This window comes from Crocodylus porosus, unplaced genomic scaffold (genome assembly GCF_001723895.1).
Source record: "Crocodylus porosus isolate Cpor-Errol unplaced genomic scaffold, CroPor_comp1, whole genome shotgun sequence".
NCBI classification, from domain to species: Eukaryota; Metazoa; Chordata; order Crocodylia; family Crocodylidae; genus Crocodylus; species Crocodylus porosus.
Window position 1 is genome coordinate 40,629,256 of NW_017728915.1, and position 25,570 is coordinate 40,654,825.

The 25,570-nt window shown below is 51.9% G+C and overlaps 1 protein-coding gene across 3 annotated transcripts in view; it reads left to right on the forward strand.

The window, feature by feature from the left end:
- Positions 1-10: 10 nt before the first annotated feature.
- ZFHX3 (zinc finger homeobox 3) overlaps positions 11-25,570 on the forward strand; it is a 203,031-nt gene continuing 177,471 nt past the window's right edge. For all 3 annotated transcript variants that reach the window (XM_019536092.1, XM_019536094.1, XM_019536093.1), the window contains exon 1: positions 11-2,528. The gene's annotated coding sequence lies outside the window, so the exon portion shown is untranslated. The remainder of the gene's footprint in view (positions 2,529-25,570) is intronic.

The window sequence follows — 25,570 nt, forward strand, 5'->3', positions numbered from 1 at the left end:
GGGGGGGGGGGGAATAAAACCATTGAGTTTAGGCAAATAAGGCTTGGTCTCCGTGTCCTATTACAAAGCACTTTGAATATGCAAGACGTCGTCGCACAAGACCAGTTATTCCAGTTAGGACAAAGTTAAAAAGCGAGAGAAAAGCCAGGCGTGTGTAGATGGTAATTTGTTGGCGAGGCGGTCGTCCGTGCAGCTCTGCCCCGTTTAATTTGCCCCTCGTCTGGACCGGTGTTCAGCCGTGACTCCGAAGCCCCGTCCCGTCCTGTCCCCCCCACCCCGTGTCTTGGCGGAGCTTGGGAGGATTGCTGCAAGCAACGCATTTTCTGTCTTTTTGTTGCCGTGTCTCGGAGGAGAGTTGGCAGGGGTGGTGTGGTTTGCAGTTGCACAATATGTTATCATGTTTTTAATCACTAAATCATTGCAGCGGTTATAGATTTACAGTCGTAGGGTATTACCGAGAGGAGCGGCAGAGGCGATGTGCGTTTGCTGTGCGTCTGGGTGTGCGTGTGCCTCGGTGAACTTTTACGTGCTGGGATCTGTCCCCTGCTCTGCGGACGAGGAGAAAGTTGCCGTTCCCCCCATCCGCGGAGCGAAGCGGTTTAAAACCTGGCAGGCGGCCGAGCGGAGTTGGAAGGACGGGTGCGGGAGACGCAGCGTGACCCCGTTGCCTGGGCGGGGGTCGGGGAAGGCGGGCCAGCCGCTCCAGTTCGCAGCTCGGCCACCTGTGCTGGGACTCGGGGCCGGCTGGAAGCTGCAGCGTGGGGAGCAGGACCGCGCGCCCGGGCAGGCGGTGACCCGGTGCGTCGTGTCGCCGCGAGCCCCCTTCCCGCTCCTGGTTTTCATACGGTTATGTAACAGAATCCTTGGCAGCATTAAAAATTCAGTATTACAAGCTGATTGTAATGCTCCCTCATTAGGGAGCACTGTCTGGTCCTGTATTAAGTGAAACGCAGAGCGTGGCGTTTGGATTATAAACACCAATAAATATTAAATATCGGCAGAGGAGCGAACGGAGGCAGCTGTGCTCTGCCCACTCCCCGGCTGGCCGGCCCGCCCGTCCGTCCATCCTTCCCCGGCCCGCGCCGGGCCTCTGTTTTCCCGCGGCGCGGCTGGTCCGGCTCTCCGGCGGCGACGCTTTCTCGGGAGAGGGCTCGGGGCCGCACAAAAGGTTTCGAAGTTTGTTTTGTTTTGATCTCTATTAACCAGGTCCTTCAGTTTGCTGATGTCATTTCCTTTCATATTTGAGCTGTTTGTTGTGCCTCCCCCCGTCTCAGCTGGAGCCTACGGCGGTGCGGGGAAGTGCAGCCGCCGAGCAAGTTCTGGGTTCAAAGGCTGAGGGTCAAGTAGTGCCTTTCCGTCACTCTCACATTTGCCTGCTCGGGAAGGAGCTGCGATCCCAGGATCTGGTTAAAGGCTCGGGCATCTACTTTCTGTGGCCTGTCCATGGGCTGCCGTGGCAGGCGATGATTCATCTCAATTTCCTTTTCTCTCCCTTGCTCCCCGTCTTAATGTCTTTAATACTCTCCTCTGTCCCTCCCTCCCTCCCCCCTCCACAAAAAAAAAGTTCTAATGACGACTTCAATTCACTTGCAAATCTGAGGCCAGCATTAGTGGGGCTCCCGCTGTGAAAAGAAGGAAAGTGTTGCAAGGCTTTTTCCCTTAATTTCTTTCCTCGTCTTCATCTCCAGTTTAACATTTTTAAGTGGTTTTTTCCTCTCCCTGGTCAGCTGGCTGACTCAGAGATAGGGATCCAGTTTTCCTGATGTTACTAATATTACCATCCAGCCCCGCTCTCCTCCGCGAGCAGCCTTCGGTCAGTAACAAAAGCAAACAAAAGAAGCAGAAGGGAGGAAAAAGAAACTAATTGTGCTAACTGCAAAGGTGGTGCTTCATTTTATTTTATTTTATTTATTTTATTTTTTTTTAAGGTCTGACTGTACTAGGAAGAGTGGCCATTAGGAACTTTGCTTCAGCTTTTCTGCAACCAAGCTCTGGTGAAAAATGAACCAGCACTGACACTTGGCTTGATGTGACACCCCCGGGTAACCTCTTTCACTTTCCACGGCGCTGGCCTTTTGTTCCCGAAGAACTGAGCTAAGGTGCTTTTCAGTCAGACCAAAGGCAGCACAAGAAGTCTCCGCGTGTGCTTGGCTCCTTTGGATGGCCTTCTCGTGGTTATTGTCAGAGCCGAGTCTAGCAAACAATCACGCTGGTGAGACGCAAAAGCAAAAACATTTGTCCATGGTTTTTAATCTCTTCGGTTTAGAATTTTTTTTCTTCTTCTTCTTCTTCAAATTTCGCAGTTTGTTTGTGTCTGGGGAGAGAGCAGTGGAATAGCACGGAGCAGATTTACTCTGGGCCTGGCCAGCAGTTGAACAGCTTCAGCAGAAATCGCTAAATCCTCAACTGATGGACATATGGCTGACTGCATTAGTCTCTCTTAACGTTTGCTTCCGCTTTTCAGCACAGCAGTTCTGGTATCCCGAAAAGGCAGGAAGGGAAATGCCAGGCTCCTGTGTTAACTTTCGGTAGGCACCGTTTTTGTTGACATCTTCCTCCCTTGCATGTGCGTCCCTCGCTCCTGTCAGTCCCAGGTCTGCTCGTCCGCTGTGGAGGAATTGTTAGGCAACCATCTTATTCCTGGCTGTGCTGTTGCTGGAACGAGCGGTGTTTCTGCTACGGTCATTTAATGATAAAAGTGTCTTACCCAACATTGAAGAGATCGGTGGGTTTTAGAAAAGGCTACTTCCCCCCCACCCCAACCTCCTAAGCCCGTCAACTTTGTTTTGAGCGGAGCGCATCCCGCCTTTAGCCTTTGTGTGGGTTATGTGAGGCTGAATGGAGACGCATGTGTCGGACGGGAGAGATGGTCCATGAAAAAAGCAGGAGTCCCGTTCCCTCCCTGCCTCCTTCCCCACATCTGCACCGGGCGTGCAGCTGTACTTCCAGGTCTGTCGGTGCTTTTTGTTCTCGGTCCCTGGGTTTCGGACGCCGCACCGCAGGCAGAGCCTTCCGTGGCCGAGGCGAGGTGTCCGGGGTGTGTGCAGGACGACTCCATTTTCTCTTCCTCCCCCTTCTGGAATCGCACCGTAGCCCGTTAGTCCCCGATGGCAGGCTTACACCTCTGCGTTAGGAAGAAGGGAAAAGTAAAGCAGACGGAAGAAATTCTGTTGGAAACGGGCACTGTTTTCAGCACCTGCCTAGGGCTGCCTGTGCTTCCTCCTCCTATTTTCTGTCGTTTGAAATCTGGGTAGGATTTTCAGTCTGTGGAACTAATGTTGGCACGATAGAGTTGTTGAGGGTTGTCGTGGCAGGAGAATGGGAATCGAAACATCTGTGCATAGGCCTCGGCACAGCAGACTCTAATGGTTTTGACGGAGCTGTTGTGGTCTGTTGTCTGGAAAATCTGCATTCTACATAGCGCCCGAGGGGGGCCTCGGCACCACAGACCGTAACGTGTACCTAAATAGGACTGCCTAGGCACAATGGGGCGAGGTGAGGGCAGGGGGATCTTCGCTCAACATCCTGCCTCTTGGCTTGCTCTGGATTTACAATTTTTTTTTTGTAAGCACAGGGAATGATTTAATGCAAGAATAAGCGTAACCAGGCTCAATTGCACTAAAAGAAGAAAAAAGTGGTGGGGGGGAGAGAGGAAATACCAAAGGTTTCCCTTTTTCGTGGAAATGGTGGAGCTGGTCATCTTTGTCCCTTATTTCAGAGGTTGTCTCTGCCTTGGAAGTGCAAGAATGTGAACGGGATGTACGTGTACTCGCTGCATGTGTATAAAGAAACCTGGCTGGTGCAGTTGTATCTGAGTGGGACTTCCCAGCTGGCGCAGGTGCTCAGCCTCCCGTTCTGGAAATGGAGGGGCTAGTGAAAGCCAGTGCTTTCTGTTTCTGTTTTTGTTTCGTTTTCTTAACGCTTGTCTTGCCCGTCAGTCCATGCGTTCGGATGAAACACGACTGACTGGCTTCCAGAGAAGTGGAGTTGTCGGAGTGACCGTTCCCGTTTTCCTGGGGGTGGCACAGGACACAGGCGTCCATCTGTCAGCGTTGCAGGGGCGAAGTGTTGATCTCCCCAGCAGCCACTGCTTAAAGAACGTATTTGTTAAGAATGGCCTTTTAGACCAGGACTGCATTATGTCTGCTTTCAGAGAGAGGGTATACTGTACAGTTCAAAGCTCTTTCTGGTTTGGAATGATTTTTAATTTGGGGGTATTGAGAAGGGAGCCGTCTGATTCGGTTGTGGAGCACCGCGGCCTTCAGGTTGTGTGCCTGCTGCTGCTTGGAGCCCAGAGCCTGCTTGCAGTGTGCATCCGCGGGGATGGGAGGCTGCTGGAGGGGCCTGGGCGGTGGAAGAAGCAGATTGTAATGGCCATTGTTCAGGACCCTCTCCCTGCTGAAGGATCCTGACCTTGTCTTGTGGCCCTCTGGGCTCTTTTACATTTTCCTCTTGAAGTCATTGTTGCATTTAAGATATTTAACTGTTGGCTGGCTGTTTTTTGTGGTGTGATCCCATTATTAATATGCCCCTTGTTTAATAAAAGTTCAAGCGAAACAGCAGAATTAGGTTTTCTCAAAGCAGAAACATTTTTCTGTCTTCCCTAATTCATTCTACAACATGCGTTCCTGGGAAGGTGGAAAGAGCAAGCCCAGAGAAATCAGGCTTTCAGGTTTCGGGTTTCAGAAAAGATTGGGGTTTGGAGAAAGGAAGGTAGCTTCTCTCTCAAGTTTGGGGAGGGGGTGGGGCTGGAGATATCGGTAGCGATAGGACCGCAACAGACAGTATTATTACTGTTCATGGAGGATTCTTCCTCCCCCCATGGGAAAGTTAAAATTATGTGTTTTGTGCAGTATTTAGCCCTGTCTGAGCACTTGCTCTGAGGACATGAATGCACCTGTAGAAAAATCATCATGCCCTAGAAATGAATGAAATAGGCAGGTCCTGGAAAGTAAGAGTTTGCTGTGATGCTGTTCTTTCTTTGTGTGAATACTCTGCCTGCTCCATTCTCCCTCCCAGTGTACCGATAACCTAGGATGGCTGGCTAGAAAGTTTGTCGAATCACTGCCTCTCTGGAATAAATACAGATACGTGCTTTGCAGGGCTTGCCTGGTGTCTGCATGAGAAGCCGAGAGAGAACCGCAATTCTTTCCATCAGCAATAAACTAATTGCAGAATGGCCTGTTAGTGTGCCGAGTTTTAGATGCCCCCCTCCCCCCCCATCATACCATAAGCAAGCTTGTTCAGGCGTACTGCCGCACATACGAATCCCAAACCCTGTCTGGTCTTACGGTGGTGGGCACAACACAAATACTCTCTGCATTATTTTGGCACCTGTGCTATTGCTGTTCAGTGTATACCCATACTGTTTTCTGGGTTTTTGCCTACCTCTTACGAAACAACGGTGGGGAAAAACAGAATAGATGGATGGGTGTTGGAGGCACTTGCAGCCTGAAGGGGTTGCAGTCAGAAACAGCCCTAAGTGGGCCGGTGTATGATCCACTTTGGCCTACCAAAGCCCTTGTGTCTTGGTGAGAGATTGAACGCTTGGAGGATGTGGCTGTAGTGCTGGGATTTGACTTGGGAGGCTGGCTGAAGGGGGCATGCAAACTAACGCTCCTGTAAGAAATCCAGGAAGGAGGGAACTGCTGATTTCTGGGGATAGTGGCGTGCATTTGGGTCATGGCAGGTCAGTGTTCGGAGCTGTTTCAGCATCTGAACGTTGTTCTGCAGCTGGCTTGGTTGCAATACATCCTCTTCACTTATTGCATCTGTGTTGTAGACGTGCCTGAGGGCTACAGTCCTAGACCAAGATCCCACCGCCCTAAACATTGTTAGAAACACAGGGCAAAAGGATGCGTTAAGGCCCCAAGCTGCTTGTCTAGGTAATATCCCACAATCTGGTTGCTGAGGTGGTCGGATGCGACTCCAGTTGCTTTTAAAAGGGGAAAGAGGTCTCTCCAGTGGAAAGCACAAAACATCAGCATGCACCAGGAGGAGCCAGTTTCATCCCAGTTTACACTGCCTCGTGCGCTGTCGGTCGGGGTGATTCTCCAAGCCGAGAGAAATCTGCCAGTGGGTCGCGGGCATGGCTCGGCCTTCTGGGGACTTTGGGCGCCCATGAGGTCTGTGCCAGGTCGTCTTTCCTGCAGATGCGTGTCCGTTTCCGAGGCTGAAGTGGATGTGCGCGTGCTTGGTTTGTGTGCTAGCGAAAGCTTTTCTGAGCGGCCGTGCAGTCACTGAAGGAGCGCGAGAGCTCCCGGCTGCTGTGTACCCAACGTCCTTGCATGCATTTCCGATTAGCAGCCCCTTACTGTGCCAGACAGAACTGTAGATGTCAGGCTTTGCACAGAAAGGAGAGCGAGGCATGAGGGTGAGGGAGAGACAAGCACACGAGCAGCAGGGCTGTGAGTTTCAAATTAACCTTCTGCTTTGTTGATGTCTAACGTGAAGCCCCCCCTTTCCTCGGCCCCCTCCCAGTGCAGTCCTACCGGCACATTGTGAGAGCTGGACGGCATTTACATAAAGCTATTACAAGAAGCTGGGCAGCAGGAAGGCTGCATTCAGGCGGCAGCCTCTGGGGGCTGGGAACTGGATGCCTTGCGCCGACTGGGCACATCCAGCCCTGGGGGAGGGAGTTTCCCTTCCCAGGAATATTGGGGGGCGGAGGGAGGAGAGCAAATGCCCCGCACGCCGCTCAGCGTAATCGCGGCAGTGGAATATGGGAAGACCTCTGGGATCATCGTGTGCATCTCGCAGGGCCCCGTGCGGGATTGTTTCCTGGCAGGATATTGCCTGCTGTTTTTTTCCAGTCCAGTTTTAAGCAGTGGGGATGTCGCCCTTTCCTTGCGGAGGCGATACCACGGCCTGCATGCCTCCATTCCTAGAAAGTTCACCGAGGGGGAACCTCACTTTTTCCTCTCAGTGTCACTCGTTCTAGTTAGAAACTTTCCTAGCCTGAATATTTCTCTGGCTTTGCTGTTTACATCCTTCAAGTGCTTGCGGGCTGTTAGAAATGCAGCTGGCTGACGTGAACGTGGCGGCGGGGTCGCGAAGGCCTGTATTCATTGTAAAGCTGGCTGCGGGCAAGTAGTCGAATCTTTGTGCCTCTGTTCCCGTGTATAAGGAGGAGATGTTTACCTCGCCACAGGATCAGTGATAAAAGATCTGCAGGGTGGTTTGGAAGTGGAAATCTGTGTTGTGTCCCCTACCTTGTGCATTTGGGCATTTCATCTTCCCTCCCAGGCTGCTCGTCGCTGTCGGTTGGGCAGGTGCTTGGACCTGCAGTGTCCTAGGGATGGGCACACTAGTTGCTGCAAGAGGGACACTGCTCCCTCCTTGATCCATAATGCGTGTTTGTAGATGAAGCTGTTTCTTTGCTTCCCTCATTTCCCTGGTACATGGGCATATTTGGGCCTTATGAATTTATTCTGGCATCTTGGCATGGAAAGAAGGCCAACTTGGATAACAAGGTTTGGGAGCCGTGGCTGTTCTGCAGGGGTGTCAGACCTAGGAGACGCATTTACTCGGAGATGCAGAAGTCTGCCTGGGCTCCCTTCCCCTCTCAGTTGGAGAAAGGCGGTGCACTTGGATCCTCTGGCTAGGAGTTTTTGCCTTTCTCCTCTTCCCTGATGTTGTGGTAGTTGCTTCCACTCCCTGCATTGCTCTTGGCCTTCTTTCAGCAGGATTGTTCTCGGCCGGGAGGACCAGGACCTGTCCCGAGCTGTGTGACCTAGTCTACAGAGCTGCTGGTGGGGTCAAAAATCTGGTGGCAGGGGGAGTGGCAGCTGCCTTGGCTCCAGGGACTTGTAGCAGGTAATGCTGCTGCCAAATTCCAGTCTTGCAGGCCAGGTGAATGCCGCCCCATGCTCCAGGACCAGCCTTCGCTGGGATCAGGCCTGTGCCACTCATCTGGCCTGCTGGGCTCCATGTGTTGTAGGCAGGTGCCTGTAGCCCTGGTATAGTTGACCTTCAGTCTGGCGAAGGGGGAAGCATGAATCTCCAGCTTGTACCGGCTGTGCTGGGATCCGAGTGGAGCACGCCGTGCATGGTCCGGTCAGCACGTGTTGCCTTTTCCGGGAGAAGAGGATGCAAAATGCTCATGTCCTGGTTGCAGCACGCCTGCCGGAGGCGACGGGTCAGTCAGCGGCACAGAGGGCTCTCTGGAGGGTCGGCTGCAAGCCAGGCCCTGGGGAAAGGGTTGCTTTGGATGTCTGCTCTCGCAGTGCAGAATTGTAGACAGGCTTTTAATATCTCCAAACGAGCCCTCTGCAATGCATGGAGGACTCTGCAGCAGACCTAGCGCGTCCGTGCTGAGTCACGGCACTGAGTCAGGGGAGAGTGGAGGGTCCTGCTGTAGCCGCCGGGGGAGGCGCGTGCCGCACGCCTGTGCTGCTAGTCAGGGGGCTGGGGGCAGGCCCGTCTGTTTGCTGCACCATAGCAGAGCCGTGCCGGGGGCAGAAGTGGAGGGTGGCGTTGCTGCAACTCCTCCTGACTCTGTGGCACCGGAGACTGGGCAAGGTGGACCTGTGGTCTGACCCAGCGAACGAATGGCAATTCGCATGTTCTTGTGCAAGGAGAGAGACGGGGCAGAGCACCAGGTGTCTGGGGTTTCATGTCTCTTGCTGGGTGGGAGCTGGATGCGTGCCTGCCGCATGCTGCCGGAGCGATGCCTGGCTCCCGGGAATGGACCGCAGACAGTTGCTCTGCCCCGCTGCTGCTTTAGCGTCCCGTTGCCTTGGCCTGCAGCGGTGTCTGCTGGGAAAGAACCGCCGCAACCACCTCCTTGGTCGTCTTGTTATTTTAATCAGCCTCTCCACTGTTTCCTCTTTGTTTTGAGCAGGCAGGAGCTCTTGTTGGTCAGCAGGAGATCCTGGAAATACCTGACGTGGGTCTGATGCCAGAGCAGCCCTGCTTGAAAAGCTGCCTTGGTTGCAGGCTTACTGCAGTTCCACCTGAAATGGCAACTGTTTAAGCAACGTTTTGGGAGAGTCCAGGGACCTGCTTGAAACAAATGGCCAAAAGAGGCTTAATTCTGTGCTGAGTAGCAGGTCTCTGACTTCTGCGGCAGTTTGCAGGGGCAGCGAAACCCGTCTTTCCCCAGAAGTGTAAACCTCTTGGCTTTGGTTGTGTTGGTCTCCTAGTGTTTTTTGAAAATTGCTGCTCTTGGATCCAGAGCCTTGAACCTGGCTGGCAGCTGCTCCACCTCTGGTTCGTGCTTGCTGCTGGCAGCTGCTCTAGGAAGTATCTTGAATAAACTGCAACCGTCTCATTCACAAGCTTTTGTGTGAAGCTGCTTCCTCTTGTTGCCCGCTGCTTTGTGATGTGCAGGGTTTCTTTTTTCGGGGGGTCGGGGAAGGAGATGCAGGTTTTGTGGAAGGTGGGTAAATGGCAGCTAATTAGAAATGAAAGTCTGTTGCCCCTTTTCCTCGGCGAGCCCGGGAGGTCACTAGGCCATGAGGCAGGCATTTCTTTAGGCAGCATGTGCACTGTCAGGCTTCTGGCTTGCTTGCTTTGGTTTCCTCTCCTTTCACCCCTTCCCTGTTCACTCCTGCATCTGAAGGTCACGATACAGTTGGGAAATACAAAGATTAATGAGAAGCCTTTGATGTGAATGCCTCCAGAGAGGAATTGGACATCCCTAGGGGATCTTGAAACATGTAGCTGCTTGGTCACTGGGCTTCAGCAATGATATATCTCCCCCCTACACTTAGTCCTCTATCATCAAAGGGGCTTTGGGGCTTAACTGGCAGGACACCAAAGGTCAACCAAAAGGAGGGCACAGTGTGACGCCTCTTCTGTGTCCGCTCCCCCCCCCCACACTCCTCCAGCAACTTCCAGAGGCTGAAGAAACTGGAGCACGCAGGGTCTAGAAGAAAGCCAAGAGCTTGGCAAGGCCACCTCTGCGTCTCCTGGCCTGGCACGGACTTAAGGTGCTGGGTCCTTCACAGGACTTGGACCTCTCGGGTTTAAACTGAACGTACTGTGCGAGAGCTGGGTTTTGCCTGCATGGGGTGGAAGGCAGTTCCTGTAGCTGCGGGTGCGCGGGGAAAGGCTCCAAACGCAAACGGGGACGGCATGTGCAATAACAGGGGAGTTTTCACTTCCTGCTGATCTGGTGCCATGTCCTAATGGTGCAGTCAGTCTCAAGTCTCCGATTCATTTTCCTGCTGAAGCTGAGTGCTTTTCCCCTGTGCTTCTCTCTAGCAAGGGTTAGTGACCGCTCTGCTCTGCACGCTGGGAGAGGGGGAGTGGACTGGTGGAGCTAGAGGAGCGGTCAGCATGTTGTTTTCTGAGAGCGCTCTTGACTGGGTTTGGTGATCCTGGTGTCTGAGAAACCGCACACATGTAGAGGACCGAGAGGACAATTCCTCCTGCCCTGGGGTCAGCAGGGATCTGTCTGGCCCTGGAGGCTCCCACCTGTGCCTGGCAGGATCCTCTAGGCATCCATGCCCAAAAAATGGCAACAAAACAAGGTGCGAGTCCTAAGAGCAGGAGTCTTGAGCATTGCTTTCGAAGCAATAGAAAAATAGGGTTTTTTATCCTGTTTAATTTGCCTTCATTCTTTTTCTATAGAAATATTTGGATTATCAAATGTCTTTCCTGCTTTGTTGCTGTAGCTCTCCTTGGTGGACAGGAGAGCAGGAATGGGATCTTTCGTGCCCCTCAGATGAAGGGTGATGTGTTTAATAATAAAGATGCTCTCAATTGTTTATCAAGCCGTTGAATGAATTGGCATTAATACATGGATACCTAAATAGCCTCCAACTCCTTTCCCTTCCATTCTCATTTGTTCAGGCTTCAGTCTCTAGATATTGCACTGTGGGGTCATCTTGCTAGTTTTCCAATCTTTTGTGAAATCTTCTGGTGAAGGCGAGCTAGACGAGACCTGAATTTTGAAGGCTAAAAATTCTTTTGCTGAAGAGGGCCAGTTGGGGGGAGTTGGTGATGGTTGCTTTTAAATAGCAGAAAGCAACACAAAGGCAAAGCTTTTTCCCTCTTCTTTTGCAGATCCCTCATCCTTAAAAGGTGTGACACAAATGTATGAATCCAATCCTGACATTGAGTTACAAAGATTAGAGCATTGATGATATTGTAAATTATTCATTTTTCCTCTTCCTAGTTTTTAAAGGGCAAAGCAGTCTCAAAATTTCACTGTTGTCTGAAAACTGATGGAAGCAATACTTAAGGTTATTATAACAGAAAGGATGAAGACTAATTTTTTATGGCGGTGTTTTCATTGTACCTTGGAAAGTGTTTTTATGTCTAATTTGTTTCTCTGGTTAGTTGGTTTCCTTATTGTGTGGGTTTTTTACAGGGCAGAGGGAAGAGAAACATTTAAACAAATATGTAACATGTGTTTCCTAAAACAGAATTTCCCTGTTGGATCTGAAATTACTTGCGACTTGGATTTGAGGTGGACTTGATCTCAGACTGGTGCGATCCTTTAAGTGAAGCAAACAATTGAAATATTCCATTCCAAAAAGTGTCTCGTAAAAATGCTCTAGGAAGTCTCCATGGCTATTATTTCAAATATTCCTATGTAAAAGCATGCTCCCTGTTCTCGCTGGCATCCCTGCAAACTCGCCCTATGCTCTGAGAGACGAGCTGAGTGTTTTATTTCCCTTGTCGAAGTAATAGCAGTATGCAGGTCAAGGTAGGTCACCAGTCAGAGCTGTGTTATGCCTATTGGCTTTGCATGCATGAGTTATCAGAAGTTAGGCCTTTGCTATGTAAAAAAAAAAAAAAAAAATTGGTTTTAATTTAGATGATTTGAAGAACTGATTTACCTAACCCCTCGAGCTTAATCATGTTGGAAACCATTTTTAATCCAAACCCAAATAAGCTACTTCTGAATTGAAATGCAGTGTCCACCTAAGGGTTTACACTAGGTGAAGTAAATCAGTTTGACTACACGTAGGTTGAATTGGTGCACCTTTCCCATGTAGACAAGCTGTTAGTAAGTAAACTGGTTGCTGATAGATGAGCAGAAATCGGATCCAGCTCACTTGACCTTTGCTGGGCTGATTGCACAGGGCTGACGGGGTAGGAAGACGCGCTTTGTGGCCGACATTGGCAGTGCTGATGGTATGCATGAGGAGTTTGAGCTGAATAGAAAAGGTTGTCTGTAAAGATGCATTAATTTAATCAAAGGATTTTGGTAGGCCTGTATAGGGCTTGCCTTAAAGGCTATAACTCTGCTAAGCCCTGCACAGCTTTGGGATGGGGAAGCTGGCTTATTCTGCCTGTGGACCCCTTCTTGGGTGGGGGCAGCCCCCATTGCAATTTCTTTTTGTGGCTAAAAACAGGGACAGAAGCTGCAATGGAAATGCTTTGCTAGGAGGCTGTGCACGGTGCTCATCTAATGGCTGAAGTTCCCTCCTGAGCCTCCTTGTCGCTGGAGTGGATGTGCTGACATGGCAAACCTGGCTTGAGGCTAGGGCAGATCTGCAGCCTGAGGTCGTGTTGGCTGCCGTGTGCTTGTGCTTGGTTTTTTGTAGACGTGCGGCTGCATCGGTGTAGCTGCACTTCTGCACACCTGTCCTGGAGGTGAGAGGTCCCGATGTCTGTCCACAGTGATGCGCGCTGCCGAGCCTTACCCTTGCCAGAGCCGGGCGTAGGGAGCAGCTGGGAGAGGAGTTTTCCCCACCTGCTTTGCAGTACTGTTGGTCAGCGTGAACTTGGCGTGCTGTTCTCAGCACCAGCCCAGGGGCCTCACCCCCCCGGTCCTTCCTCTTCCTCCTCAGGCGCTTTCACTTCTTTAATGCAGCAGTTTTTAAAAACCACCCTGTTACTTTCTGCAGTTGGAGAATTTCTCTCTGGGCGTCTCATGTGTTTTGCCTCTTTCCTGTTCTGAAACGAGATTTTGCTGCAGGTTTTAGCCCTGCATTAGTCTTTGAAAGCTGGTACACTTGCATCTACACGGGTACTGTAAAGACTGCCGTGTAACCAGACACGGATGAAAGGGAAAATATGGATTCAGATAAAATGGGATCTGGGGAGGAGACTTGCAGGACCTTTTTCTGGTGGCAGATCAGTGAGGTTCAGTTGTGTTGCTGGACATCAGCCGTGTCTGGGTGGAGTTGTGTTGTCTTTTTAAGCTCTGTCAGGGGTGGCAAGCTGCTCTTTTCTGTTGTGTCTTTAACTCTGAGCTGCTGAAAAGCTGGCACAGTGTTTGCCCCAAAAGACACCTTATTGAGAAATGGGGGTGACTTGGGTTTGCGCCAGTGTAATACAAGAGACATCTGTGCAGTTACTTCTCGCTCATGCTGTTGTGGCATTAGAATGGGACCTGGCATCTGTGAAGCTGGTTATATAACCTGTCATTTCTTATATCCGCTGTGCCGAGGTACGTCCCAGCCGTAGTGATCCACAGCTGGAGTCGTGTGGCAAGGCCTTGTTTGGGTGAGAAAACTGTCCGAGGCTGCCCAGAGAGATCACGATAGCAACTGATGACGTGAACTGCACGGATGCTCTGGCTTGGGTTTGAGTGCCTCGCACCTCTTTGCTTAAGCTGAGGCTTAAATTGAAACGAGCATCCAGGCAAAGAAGTTGCACCCTTGTAACGTCCTCAAGCGCTGTAGTGCTTTAGGTAGGTGGATCAACATTAGTGCGTCTACAAGGCCCAAGTGGTGTGTGCAACTGTGACTGCCATTCTGCTGGTGTCCCAAAAGGGCATCTTCCTGTAGACCCCATCTCTCTATCTGTTCAAGAAAAATGCCAGCGTTAAACCATTGCTTTCTAATTGCTCCAGCTAATTACAAAGAGTAGATCACTAAGAAATGTTTCTAGTGTCTTGTGTGTAATAAGGAATGAATAATTAACACTCGAGCAGGAAGGTGTGATCTGAACAATTGGTTGCAAAGTAGGGCTGAGGGGACTAGTTTTCCCACAAGAAAGCCAGGGAAGGGCAGTTTCCAGAGAAGATGGCAGGAGGTAAAGGACAAGGCAGATTAATTTCCAGATGTTCTGGTAAGGTGAGTTCTGTATGTAAGATTTGGCTTAATTGAAAAATGTGTCAATTTAGCCTTTTTAGTAATATTTTAAAAATCTGGACCTCAGGCTTTTGAATGGAAAAGTTGACTGTTCTAGTCCTACCCGGTTATTAAACTTGGCTCCTGCTGAGTTGCGTTACAGCACCGCTATCTCTGGGATAACAGGCAAGCACTCTGAGTAAAGAGGTAAAACCAGGGTCAGTGACTTCTAACAGTTGTACTGAAAACTCGTGGTATGCATCATTTCAATAAATACATCCTATCTAAGGAAGCCCTCCATTCATTTCAGAGGACCGAGCATCCAGGCCATAGGCGATTACAGAAGGTGGAGGAGGGAAGTGTTCATTGCGTCCTGCTGTTGCCTAGGAAGATGCTGGAGCCGTCTGCAGCCTCAGGACTGTGCCCCTCGGCGGGCTTGCACACTGCCAGCCTTCACACTTATAATGGAGAGAAATGTTAGTTTTCTGTATCATGAACGCTCGTATTGTAGAGGGTGCTTGCCAAGGAGCATTTCCTACTTGACATTAGTGAGTGGATTTTTCAAGCTCTGGCACAAGCTCGTAATCAGCAGGGTTTTCCTCTAAATTAGATTATAATTAGGAAGAACAGTGGAAGGACACAGGATGGGCTTGGTGTGAGAGGAAGCGGAGAAAGGGTGTCCCTCTGTCTGCAGTAATGGGTACCTTGTTAGGCAGCGCAGATAGAGAGGTAATTCAGATCCCTTGTACTGCACCCCCGGGAGGAGGAAGGTGTCTCAGAGCTGTGCTATTGAATGCACCTGCAGTCTGTGATGTTGAAAAGTGCTGAAATCCTCAGCAGCAGGGCTGGGAATTGAAGGATGAAATGCTGAAGGAGAAATCGGGTTGCACGCTTATTGGGAGAGAAGGGTGGCTGCCCAGCAGAAATCAAGACCAAGGGAAGTGCAGAGGTAGTCCAGGGTTTTGTGGTGCTTGGCTTGCTTCACCGTGCCCACCACTGTGGCTTGTGAGTGCTTGTCAGTGCCGCGCTGAGCAGCGTGCCTGGCATCTCCCACCTGGGGTTCCCCTGTCCCTCTGCCCGTGGTGCCTCTGGTCATGTTAAACGTTACGGAGCCAGACAGGCGTCCAGTTCTCCCGGCTCCCAAGCGCACGTCAATTGACGTTCCCCGTTGGGCTGTTGTTTTACAGCTGTGTGTGTGAGCATTTGTTGCGGTCGCTTCCTGTGTGGATTTGTATGAAACCTTTCCTGACACAGCTCCTGGCCCTTTCCAGCCGGCGCTCACGGGAACAGAAACGAAAAGCCCCGCTCCACTGCTGGTCAGCTCCTGCCCGTCAGCGCAGGGGTCGAGTCCTGGCGAAGCGTGTCGCCACGCCACCCTATGGTGCCCGATGACCGATGGCACTCAGACTCTCTGACCACTGCACCCATTCTGCCTCGGCAGGGCTTGCTTTTCTGACCCTCATGCTGTGTTTGGTATTTTTAGGTAGGGACCATTTGTTTCTGAGGAGCCACATTTTTTCATTTTTTTCCTTTGCAGACCTGCTCTTGCTTTGCATTTAAACCTCCAGTCTCACTTATCCTGCTCCTCTTACTGGGCTTTGATAATGTTTCCTAACCCTGCTTCTGGCACTGGACTTAGCAGTGACAGAAGCAGGGTGAAGAAACACTGTCTGTCTGGGTACAGACCCTTCCTCTCCCCCCCAGGAAGTTGGCAGCCTGCCTCCAAAGTGAACAGCTCGTCTCAATGACCCACCTAGAGCGGCTGTCCAGGCTGGATTTGTATATGCTAATAGGCCTGACTTGTCCTAGCTTGTTTGTAGTGATTTGTGGCTGCATTTATATGCAAATACTAACAACTTGCTGCTGAGTTAATTAGCGTTTTTTCTCTTTGCTTCCTGCAGCTTTAGGAAAATGTCTTTATTCTCTTTATCCCAGTCCTCTGACCTTACCCACCCACCCATGCGTTCGCCAGCATTGCCGATGTGAAGGGTTCCCGATCACACCTTCCCAGTGTAGGAGGGATGGAGGGGCACCAGAGCCGCGTTCTTAATACAAGCCCTTGTTAAATGGCATGCCGTGACCGCTCTGGGCGTTAACGTCTGCGCGATGGAGATCGTTGGCACTGGTGTCCTGGCAGTACTGCTGCTTTCCCCGGTTGAGTGTGGTTGCTCAAGGCAACTGAGGACCACTGCCTTGCACCTTCTGGGAGGGTGGTTGTGCACGATTTCAAAGTGTTGGTCTGGGGCGTTCTGGTTCTTTGCTTCCATGGTAGTGTATGGCTATGGGTCTACTAGTCAGCACCACAAACGGATGTCTTTGGGATCTAAAAGACCAAACAAAAAAGGCTTTTGATTCAGAAAACACCAGATCGCTGCTTTGGATGATGTTTCTGAGATCTCCAAATGCAATGAAATGAGTGACTCCCCGAAAGGAGGAGATTTCATGGGCGTGCTTTGTGGGTCAGAGTTGCAGGTTTTGAGGGTGTGCTTGCATGCAGCGGAAGCGAGCCCCTGGCTGAGGCTTTGCATGTTGCTTTTAGGAGCTGGCTACGTCCCCTTAGAAGGGGAGCAGAGGTGTCTTTTGGGCTGGACTTGAGGATTTTACTCTTTTGAATGTACCTTTGTCTGATTTTTACCTCCCTTGTAAAGCATGGGGGGTCGGTAGGGAGAAGCCTTGGCTGCAACCAGGGAGTAAGATCTTCCCGTGTGCTGTTGTCCCGCGGTGCCCGAGCAGATGACTGTGCTGGGTGCAGTTCCCGAGTTGAGTGCCTTCTCGCCACGCCGTGTATCTTGCGCTGTGTGCTCATTTCCCTCTTGCTGGTCCCTCCCTTCTTTCCTCCCTCCTTTCTGCCCTGAAGCGAAGTCTTTTTCACAGTTACTGAGTCAGTGAGAACAGTTTTTTTTTAAAGCCTTTGTTTTTACTCTTGAAAGGTAGGGCCGTGGCTGCACAGCTGCAGGCTTGGAGCAGAAGAGACTGAGCTCGCTGCAGCCTCTAATCTCTGCTCACGCGCCTGCCTCCTTGCCTCTGTGTGGGAGCTGCACAGCCGCTCGGTCCGTCCGGGGCTGCCAGGCTCCCTGTTCTGTTGCTCGAGTTCGCAGTTCAGCCGCTCCGGCTAATGTGAGGTCCGGCGCTCCTTTTCATTGGGCAAAGGGGTGCTGATCTGACGGGGTGGCAGGAGTACGAGAGGCGTGGAGTAGAGTCCCTGAAGAGAAAGCTCAGTGCCTCTCCCCCGCGTGGCTGCAGCCGAGAGGCTGGAGCTGTTGCACACGCTGATTCCCTTTGTCCCACCTCTTCTTTTACGGTGTTTGCTTAGGCTGCACGCGCTTCGGGCAGCGAGGTGCCTTCCAGCAAGTAGCATGTTTTGGGACACGGGTTATACGATGGAAAGAGAAGCAGACAGAAGCCTGAGGCAAGAGAGTGCAGAAGTGGTAAAAGGTGGTGAGCCCCTGTCCCAGTGTTGCCTTTTTTCCTCATTGCTTCCTTGTGTTGTAGTGTTTTCTGTACAACTGCAGGGGCAAGGGAAGCTTACAGCGAAGTGGCGCCTATTGCGTGGGCCCCATAATGAAAAGGGCAGCCCTCGAGTTGGGTGAGGAACAACTGTGCTCTTGCATCAAGGCTGGTGGGGTGCAAGGAAATTGGGTGGCTTGCAAGCCGCCAAGGGGGCGAGGGGGAAAGCGGTCCCCGGCCACGTCGCTGCCTGAAGGGTGTTTATACCATGACAGGAGCTTGGATTTCTGGGGGGTTTCCCCTAGTTTCGCTGCTCACTCGTTTTATTCCCCCACAGTTCACTAGTGCTCAGGACTGCTTTTTTGACCCCAGCGATAGGCTTTCCTTTTTAAAATCCTTTTCTCCTTCTCCTGCTTTTATTTTCTCATTTCATATCTTCAAAGACAAAAGGACCTAGGAGCACAGACCTGTCCTGCTGCATTCCTGAGTAATTTGGGTTTGATTAATTGAAGGGGAGAGAAGTTGGTTTCTCTTAGCAGCGGCAGGGATCAAGGTTCAGGAGAGGCAGTTTTTCCTGCACCACCAGGCTTTTCTTGCCTTGTTAAGTCCCATCCTTGGGCAGGTTAGTTCTGATTTTTCTGGTTTGTTTTATTGGACCAACTATATACCTGGGGGAGAAGTTAGGCAGGCTTTTGAGCACGAGTGGTCTGACACCTCTCCCAGATACACAGCTGGTCCAAGAAAAGGTACTTCAGACAAGCCTTTGCCTCTTGAGAGCTCTGTTTTAAGCCCTGGGGTGGGTCTTCCACACGTGGGCACCTTTTTGTGTAGGAGAAAATGAAGCAATGGACAGTAACAGTGAACTGGGCAGTTTCCTCCGTGTGTTGGGACGGCTCTGAGTTGCCAGGTTGAGGTTAGATGGGAAGAGTGGCTGGGGGTGAGTGCCTGCCAGGAAGAATTAGGCAACTTCCCTGTTCCCTTCCCCAGAGTTTAATTCCTGATGCCATCAGGAGTGTTTGACTTCGGTCTGCGTGGGCGACAGCAGATGAATTGTCTGCTGGGAATGACCTTCCTAGACTGACGGCCTCTCCCGGTTAGATTCAAGGTGCTCTTTGGAAAATGCTGCCTCTTGGCTTTCACTGGTTTTGTGGTCACAGAAGAACACGGCGATCTCGGAGGCCCCCTCTACACGTTACATGTATCACTCGATTACCAAGTTAATTGTGCAATTAATTTAGACTGGCTACACATGCAAACTAACTATCACACCATGAAAAGGTCCAACCAGCTATAAAGTTAGAGCTGGGAAATGTGGAATAATTTTATGGCTGGTTGGTGTCCAGCTTTAATTTGCATGTGTAGCAGGGTCCCCGCCCTGGGGCTGGGAGCCTCGTCAGTTGTTGGGAGCTTTCTGCTCGCCAGTGCAGGGGGTACCTGGGATGGCGACCCCCGTGCCAGCGATAAGGTGTGATAGGATTGCATGCATCATGCCACAGTCACGCCTCCTGCCATGCACACTGGGGTCCTATTTGAAATCTCTGGGCTTATCTTGTGAATCGTGTGCACACCTAACTGTGCTAGATGGTGTGGTTCCCCACGGCACCCCTGAAAGGGTCGCAAGCACCCTGGTTGAGACCCACTGGTATGGACTGGTTTTTCTTCTAGATCATCCTTGCCTCTTCCAGAAGGAAGCTCCATAGTTTTTACGCATTCGTGGTCAGTAGGAAAATTTGTTCACTTTTTAAAACAATAATAATAAAACAGTGTTAAAACCACTGTTAGCTTTCCCCTTTTTGTCTTTATCCTCTCCGTTGTTGCCTTGTGTTGTCTTGAATTGGGACTAAAACTTTCTCGTAAAAGAAAACTTCAGTTCAGCCACAAGTGATGCAAGAAGTATGGTGTGGAAATCTGGCACATTTTATAGAGAAGGTCAGACTTGGGCCAGCAAGGATCAATCATGGTTTGCTAAAATATAAATGTCAGGCTGCGTGGACAGACCTTTACAGGCAGCGTTGGTCCGGGAGTAAATATCTCTATGCCCAGAGTACGCTGTGGTCTCACTAAGATGGAAACCTTACTAGCTGCGTGCTCTGGTTTTGGGAGATTGCTGAACCGTGGACTTATGGAAGCTGTGACATGATTAGACTCCAGAGGCATCTGAAGCAGTGCACCGGGACTAACCTTCATATAAAAGTTAGCTCAAACAAAAAAATGGAAAAACAAAAACCTAAACAAACTGAAAAATTGGTCGGTGATGATGCTGCAGATGAAGTTTCAGCCAGTCTTCTGGGTGTGCCTCTTGGGGGATGCAAGCCAGATGACCCCAGCTGTAAGAGTCTTGCTCTTCAGAGCTGATCTTGTGTTTGAGACGGGTTTTGGCTTGGGTCAGGGCCAGGACTTCCCAGTCCAGTAATGGTGCAGCGAGCCTGCCCCATCTCCACCTGAAGTGTTGTGCGAGGGCTTGCTTTCTGTGTCCTCCACCTCCAAGGAGAGGAGGGGGCCAGGCGAATGCCTCCCTGGTGGAGTTGGCATTCGGGTCCTAAGAGGTTCTTGGAAGGAGTGACCCCAGGCGTTTGCACACATCAGCAGTGGGGAGTGCATCGGTTTCCATGCAGAGCGTGGGCACCAGTCCTAGCTGCACCCTTCGTCTTGGCCGAAAGCTTAGGGGATGGAGACAGGAGCTGCATCTAGATGGACTCGCTGTAAAGCTGGCACAGCTTTCCCTATACTGATGAAGTTGCGATGTCGGAGCAGAGTGCCTGACGGCGTGCGGCAGGAGCACCCACCGTGTGCCGCTGCCCTGAGCAGGACAGGGTGATTCGGTAGAACGGGGGAGCAGATTGGTTTCGTTCGGTCGGCAGTGATGTCCGGTGCTGCGGCACTGCTGGAAGATTCCCCTGCCTTGCGGGTGTTTGCAAGCGAGCGAGTTGGCCAAGGTCACTTAAGGCATCTGTGGCAGGTCTGGAAACAGAGCCCCAATCTCTTGAGCCTCAGTAGGTAGCTTTGACCATGAGGTCATCCTTACCAAAATACCGTCCTATGGGAGGAAACCCCCCAAATGTCTGTTTGCTACATGCTCAGGGGCTCATTAAGCTGCTTTATCTTACTTTTCTCCCTTGGGAGAAATAGGTAAAGCGCTTCTTTGAGCAGCTGCCTCCTGCATTGGGTATCCTGGCATCAGCCTCGCTAGGTAGAGCATGCTCTGGATGGCAGGGTACCGCCAAAGGGGCTGCCGTTCCGATGGCACCCGCGCAGGTAGACACCTCCCTGAGCACCCTGTGGACCTGGGCGGGGAAGGGCACTTGGGCCTTTTCTGGAAGGAGGATTTCATTGCTGCAAAGGGAGCTCCCGCCCTTGCATGGAAACACCAAACTCCGCATCCGTATCCTCCTCCCTGTTCCCCGTGGAGGATTTGGGGCCGGCCCAGTCTCCTGGCCCGTCTGTGTGGAGCTGTGGCCTGCGCCCTCGAGGAATGAAGCGGTCTCTGCGTGTCGCTGCCCGGGTTTGGAGGGAGACCGCAGCTGAATGGTCCTGGCGCCTGGTCCCTGCTGGGGTTGGGGGAGCTGCAGCTGCCTGACCCTGGGTGAAAAGTTCAAATCTGCATTTAAAAAGAGGAGAGCCATTAAGTGGCTGGGACAGTCTCCAGTCAAGTTGAAACGGTTCTTTTTTTTTTTCAAAAGGACGTTTAGCTGGTCTCTTGTTTGACCTGGCGTGTGCAGGCAGTAGGCCGCAGAGCCCGCGGGGCTGCGTGGCACGGAGAAACAGGGAGGGTGCTGCCTCGCCGTGCTTGAGGCTTGCGGACAGCCCTCCGCCCTGAAACCACCTTCTGAGGAGGATGCAGATCTAACCTGGTACTCCTGGGCTTCTCCCAGTGTCTCTTCCCAGCAATCTCCAAGCACGGTGGAGAGGTCCTTGCAAAAGTTGGTGTTGTAGCCAAAGCCGGGCGGGCATGGTAAGTCGGTTCTCCCCAGGGCTGGGCCGGGCGGCTGTCACCATGGCGAGCCGCTTGCCCCGCCAGAGGGGGCCGGGGCAGGCCTGTTTTGCTGGGAGAAGCCCGTCCTCCCCCGCGCGGAGATGGGGCAGGTCTTGCCCGCGTCTGTAAACCGCCCGGCGCTTCGGGAGGCGGCCGGAGGCCTCGGCTGCGCGGGCGGGCCTCGTGCCCGCGCATCGGGTGGACGTCCCGTGGCCGCGCTGCATGAGCGCGCCCCTCTTTCTCTCCAGCCCCAAAAGGCCGTGCGGGGGATGCGAGCGGCACCTAGCAGCCCTGGTTTGTTTACAAGTGTTAGACAAATGTGAGCAGTCCCGTCTCTCCTCCTGGCATCGTGTTACCTCCGTTAAACCCTCTTGAGTGTGACTGAATAGAGATTAAGGAGCCCTCCTCCCTCCCAGGGTTTCATTTACCATTCCTGCTCCATTTTGATGCTAAACAGTTGGTCTGTAACCTGCCAGGAGTGAGATACAGCCCTGTTTCTTCTATAGTGTTTCAGGACCCTGCCCTCTGGGCTGCACAGCTATAAAGAAATGAGTTTCCTGACCCTGGTTTGCATGCGGCAGCCAGGAGCCAGAGGAAGCGTCTCCCGGCGCGTCAGGCTCCACCGCTTCACCTGCCGGCGGGAGGATGGAAAGCTCGTCACCCAGTTTGGTCGTCACCTGTTGACAGACGTAGCTGCGAGCTGAACTTCCATCCATTTCAAAGGCAAAAAATGACTCCAGCGGGATCTTCGGTTCTTCATTTTAGCACACGCGTATCTCAAGGTTTCCAGCTAGATTTCTGCGCTGAGTAAGTTCTGGGGAGAGATGTAGGCTCCCAGCTTGCCTAGGGCAGGCTGGCAAGTGAGCCGTGAAGGGGACCCGCAGACTCAGACATTTGGGCCATTATCCACAGGTTCGTATTGGTGCCCTCAGGAGAGGCGGCCCAGTGGTGTGGGTTTTCGTCTTTGCACATCTTCTGTTGTCGTCCTGATTTCCTGGGTTGCATTGTGCTCTGGAGCCAGTTATCCGGCAGGCAGCAGTAGACGTCCCTGTAGGACCTTGTCTGCACAGGCGTTTGAGCAGACCTGCACCTGTGCATCTCCCTTGGGGGTGACGCTGGTAGGAGTTCTGGTGCCGGGCAGCGTTTTACCCCTGTGACTCGAACCAGCTGAACTGGAGATGACGCCAGGTGCTGTGGGGTGGTCCCTAGTGTAGTCAGGGCCTCTGTAGCATGCCGATCTTAAGTAGCTCCCTGTACGCTGGTTTCACCCGCAGCAGTGTTACAGCGAGCAAAGGACGGTGCTAGGAGTGCTCCGGCTGCCGGATGAAATGTGTGAATCAAAGTGGTGGGTTGCCTCCCCGCGCCTGCCGGGTTTTGTGTGCTCCTCGCTGTGGCCGTGTTGGCCTGCAGCCTCAGCAGCGTCCGGGGCGCTGGGAGGAGTCTGGTTCTCAGCGGGATGGGATGCTCCTTCCCGTTGCCGTTTGGGGGCAGCAGCTGCTCCCGAGGACCAGGGCTGGGCACTTCCTTCTCTGTTAAGGTCAGTTATGCCAGCAAAGGGCAATTTAATTAGCAGTGCTTTCGTCATTAGTGAGTTATTGTTTTTGTCTGGAAATACTTAAGTATTGTTTACCCCCCGTCTCAACGAAATGCAAAACAGCAATTAAGCAGAATTTTTTTGGCATGAGACAGGGGCCAATATAGATAGTGAAAACCAGGTTGTATTTCTCCCCGCCACTCCCTTGCTTCCCCCCAAAAGGCCTCCTCCTGCTGCCATTGCCTCCTCCTGACTGTCTGGTTGTGATCTGTTGAGCTGAGCTGCTTTGCGCTCCAGTCTTCACGTTTCTCCCCGTGTCTGGCAGCGGCAAGTTCAGGGCTTTGTTCCCTACTTTGTGTGACGGCATGGAGGGGGACGTTCCCCTCCAGATCTCCTGTTAGCAGACCTCCGGGCGCGGGGAGAGATGGTGCAACGCTCTCTTCCCTTGCACATCTGATGAGGTGCAGGGAAGCCGAGTTGAGCCTCTGCAGAGTCCACGCACTGGCCTGAATTTGGGACTTGAGTGTCTAAATGTCGAGTCTCCTGCCCAAAGCGTACTAGCTGTGCATGAGGGATTGCTCCTGTCCTAGCGGTTATCTCTGTGCTAGAGGCCTGCGTAAAGAGAGCAACTTGAAAAGGCTGAATGTGGCATGTGAGGAAGCAAGTTAGCTCTTAATCATATCATATATTAGCCTCCTTTGCAGTAGATATGTCTGCTGTAAAACGCTTAGTGCTGAGATCCTGATTGGGCAGCCCATGCTAAGTGTTCAAGCTCCTGCCTGCCTTTTTTCTTCAAACAATATCTTCTGGCTTCCAGATTTCTGATAAATTGATAAGAGGAATTGCGTGAGTCAATAGAGTTGTAGACACTTTGCCAATATAACCCTAGCGCTATTGATCTGCCAGTAAATTAAAGTCTTACTTAGAGGCTGCCGATATTTCTAATCTCCTGCCTCACCAATTACAACCTTCCAGCTACCTGGGAACGACAGCGCCGGGAGCCAGGCGCGGAGACGCTCCCCAGCGGGGCGGCGGCAGTGGTGCCGCGGGGGGCAGGCGGCCCGGGGGCTCCCTACCAGTCCTCTGGGCAGGAGGCGTATTGCTGCCCGTACCCCCGATTTGTGCTTCACCTTGCAGGCGTGGTTGCCTGTCCAGGAGAGCTGAGCAGGCCCTCCTCCGCCCCGCGGGGAAAGTTTCCTCGCGGGGCAGAATTTTAGGATCCTTTCCCAGACTGAATCGGAGCTGAGGCAGAGGAGCGCGCTGTCCCTTCCCCCATTGAGTCTTTCGTGGTGTGTTAATTATTCGGGTCGCCTAAGCTGTAAGCGGTGCTGTTCCGGCGGCGATGGCAAAGACGGGCTCAGCTTTGGGAAATGGGACGTTGCGTGTGTATCCGGAAAAGATGGAGAGGCCTGAACCAAGTGGTGTTTTTTCTGGAATGAAGGAAACGTGGGGAACCCCTTCCTCGTTTTTGCCCCGTCTCTGTCACTCCTGTTCTCCGTTCCCTGCCCTCTTGACTGCTTGTTTGAAGTTGGGCAACAATCACAGTTGCTTTCAGATGTCCGAGGAGGAACAATGGGATCATAGAGCTCCCTGCTGGGGCTCCTACTTTCAGTGATGATGGTTTCAGCAGATCGTTCGTCCGATAAGCTCCTTTCAAGTCTCATTTACGTTTGAAAGTCCGCAGTTGGCTTTGGGAAGAAATCTCCAGATAAATGCTGTGTTCTTTCTAATACCCCAGAGCGAAAATCAATGGGAGGGATAATTCCTTCCCTTGTCCTACACAGACTTTCATGTATTTCTACCTCCAGCAGCACCTTTTAAATAAAAGAAAAAAGGCCGTCCCTTCCATACGATGTCTTTGGGGCACGGGCTGCGTTTCTGCTAAGAGTGACCCCTAATTGCAGAGTGGAGTAGGCGCATCAGAAACTGAATTTACATCTGGTTCGAAGACGGATTTGACTGCGTCATCGCAGGTGGAGCTGCAGGTGCCAAGCCTGAGGCAAATGCTACACAGAGCCCGTGACGTGGAGAGGCACAATGGTCTGATGGGTGGCAGAGAGGACTGGGAGGCTCTGGGTGACCTTGGAAGAGTAACTTGTATTTCTGCTGGTTTTACTTCTGTTGTAAAATGAGGATATTTCTACACTCCTGTCCATTGGTACTGTGCTTAAGTAGGGCAGTGTGTATGCAAGCACAGAAAACTTGGGCTAATTCACCATTCTGTAAGGAATGAAAATAACAGCAAATTATCCTTCTGGAAGGAGGTGACTTTTCCTTGCTGTGTCTGAGCAGGCACAGCTTCCCTGGAGGCATTGAGATGTTGGCCACAGCTAATGCTTGGGGTTTTGGAGTGGGTGCACTGATGGTCCTGCCAGTACTGGAAAGGTGAGGGGGTTTTGCTCTTCTGTTCAAGGTCCTGTCAACTGCCAAATGTGAAGCTGGGAAGCAGTTTTTCCCCCAGGTGAGGTTGGCGTGGACTGTGGCAGTATTTGCCGTCCTCTGTAGCATGGTGCCAGGTTCTTCTCCGTCGAGTGCATATTAACCAGGGCGTTGCGATGACGGGGCATTGGCACCACTTTTGTGTCTCCTGCTTTTACCTATGGCATGTCTGTAGGGTGATCCTGCTGTTCTGGATATTGTTCA